We start from the raw sequence: 2945 nt of genomic DNA on the forward strand, positions 1-2945 counted from the left end.
CTTTCTCTCCTAACTAAAAACAATGAATTAAAGAAAGCTTAGATAGCATAGCCGTCAACAATGGCTCATAAATGACATAAATAGGGTTTCTGGTCGTCCAAGGGTATTTTGGTAACTTGGTGTGGCTTCTGGGCTTCAAACGGTCTTGAAATATGCTTGACCCACGTTCTGGCATCACTGTCAATCGACACCAATGTTGTGTTATCGATCGACAGTCCTTTATCTCCTCGACCGCTTCCTCTTGCGAGGCAGACTGACCACTCTTCAGTAAAACAGGCATAACCTCATATACAGGATGCTGATTGAACTCAAACCGGTGGCATTGGAAATCTAACGCAAAGCTCTATCTTGTGTCAAAAGATGGACTCAATCTAACGGTGGGAAGGTCTCCATCCATTGCTAAACATCTGATGCGTCTGTGCAGTTCTACACCTCAAAAGACTCCAAAATCACCATATTTCTCTAGAACGCACCTAAACCTGTAAATACTCTAAATAGACTTTATATAGTAGTAAATATATATTAAAACACTTATAGACCATGGCTGAAAGTGGGTAAAATCCATGGTCTATCAGTCAACGAGCTGCTTAGGAAAGGGCACCTCAGGGAGCTCCTTTTCTAGAAGGCCAAGAGCCGTCTAAGCAAGGAGACAACGGGTAAGCCCACTGAAGCTGCTCCCATCTCGTCACCGCGACAAGACCGAGTGATCCATGTCATCTCGGGCGGTTCGGAAATCAGCGGCATAAGCCATGCAGCCGCGAAGAAAAGCACCTGGAACGCCAGGCACGGCCTAGAGGCAGCTAAGCCAAAACGCCTGCTCCTAGGAACGGACGAGATTAGTTTCACGGCCAAGGAGCAGGAGAAAGCCCTCACTCCTCACCACGATGCCCTGGTTATCTCGCTCACTGTAGCGAACTACCTGGTAAAAAGGATACTGGTAGATAATGGAAGCTCAGGCAACATCATCTTCCAGGCCGCATATAAGGACCTAGGGCTGGAGGAAGGCGCACTAACTCGGAGGATAACCCCCCTTATAGGGTTCAGCGGGGAGGTCAAACAAACCGCTGGGGAGGTAACCCTCCCCGTATACGCCGAAGGAGTCAACATGTCAACCAAGTTCGTCATGGTAGATTGCGATTCGTCCTACAACATAATCTTAGGACGGCCCTGGATCCACGGAATGGGGGCCGTCCCCTCGACCTGTCACCAAATGGTTAAGTTCCCTATGCCCTGGGGCATAAAGGCAATAAGAGGGGATCAAGAATATTCACGCTCCTGCTATCATACCACTCTGAAGGGGAAGACCAAGGTCTTATAGCAATTATAGAGAAAACCTCCGGCTCATCACACCGAGGAACCGGAGGTAGAAGAAATGGATGAGGTGCCATTAACCGAAGGAGATCAGACCCGGCATCTCAAGATCGGTTCCAAGCTAACCGAAGGATTGATAAGAAGGCTGATAGACTTCCTTAGGTCTAACTCCGACTGCTTCACTTGGTCCCATGCAGATATGCCTGCGATCGATCCAGAGATCATCATGAATAAGCTGCAGGTGGACCCCCTACATCAACCCGTCAGACAAAAGAGACGGAAGTTTGCCCCTGAAAGAGATGTGATCATCAACGATGAAGTCAAGAGCCTTCTCGGCACGGGGTTCATTCGTGAGGTGCAATACCCAGAGTGGCTAGCCAACGTCGTCGTAGTCAAGAAAAAGAACGGGAAGTGGAGAGTCTGCATTGACTTCATGGACCTCAACAAGTCCTGTCCAAAGGACCCCTTCCCGCTACCTCATATCGACAAGCTGGTGGACGCCACCGCGGGGCACCAACTGATGAGCTTCATGGATGCGTTCTCCGGCTACAATCAGATACTTATGCATCCGGAAGACCAGGAGAAAACATCCTTCATGGCGTCCAGAGGGATCTACTGCTATAAGGTTATTCCCTTCGGCCTAAAGAACGCGGGATCGACCTATCAATGGCTGGTGAACATGATGTTCGCGGACCAAATCGGGAGAACCATGGAGGTCTACATCGACGACATGCTGGTCAAATCCCTGGAAGCGGGAGACCACATATCTCACCTGCAGCAAGCCTTCTCCACCCTCAGGAAATATAACAAGAAGCTCAACCCGGCTAAATTCTCATTTGGGGTCAGTTCTGGCAAGTTCCTCGGGTACATCGTAACCCAACGGGGCATCGAAGCCAGCCCGGAGCAAATCAGGGCCATTCATTCAATCCCTTCCCAGAAGAACGTCAAGGAGATTCAAAAGCTAACGGGAAGGATGGCAGCCTTGAGCAGATTCATCTCCAGACTCTCCTACAAATCTCACGCCTTTTTTGGAACTCTCAAGAATCCGAAGGATTTCCAGTGGATGGGAGAATGCGAATCCACTCTCCAAGAGCTAAAATCGTATCTTACCACTCCTCCTCTCCTGTCCAAGCCACTACTCGGTGAAGTCCTGCTGCTATATCTAGCAGTCTCCGAACACGCCGTGAGCTCCGTCTTAGTTCGTGAGGAGGGGAACAAGCAGTTACCAATCTACTATGTAAGCAAGGTCCTCCTGGACGCGAAGACCTGCTACAGCCACCTCGAAAAGCTGGCTTTAGCCCTGATAGTCGCCGCTCGCAAGCTCCGACCCTACTTCCAGGCTCATCCAATCGTGGTTGTTACCTTCTTCCCTGTAAAGTTGGTCCTCCACAAACCAGAAGTCTCCAGACGCCTAGCAAAATGGGCCGTGGAACTAGCGGAGTACGACTTAATATTTTGACCCGCCACGGCTATAAAGTCACAGGTCCTAGCAGACTTCATGGCTGAATTCTCCCCTGCCTTGCTCCCAGCTCTGGAGTAGGAGATACACCTCCAAGGCGAAAGTAAGGAAGAAGGAGAATGGATCCAACACGTTGATGGATCCAGCAACGTCAGAGGAGCTGGAGTAGGGATAG

Source organism: Brassica oleracea, chromosome C9, assembly GCF_000695525.1.
Source record: "Brassica oleracea var. oleracea cultivar TO1000 chromosome C9, BOL, whole genome shotgun sequence".
In the NCBI taxonomy this organism is placed as follows: domain Eukaryota; kingdom Viridiplantae; phylum Streptophyta; class Magnoliopsida; order Brassicales; family Brassicaceae; genus Brassica; species Brassica oleracea.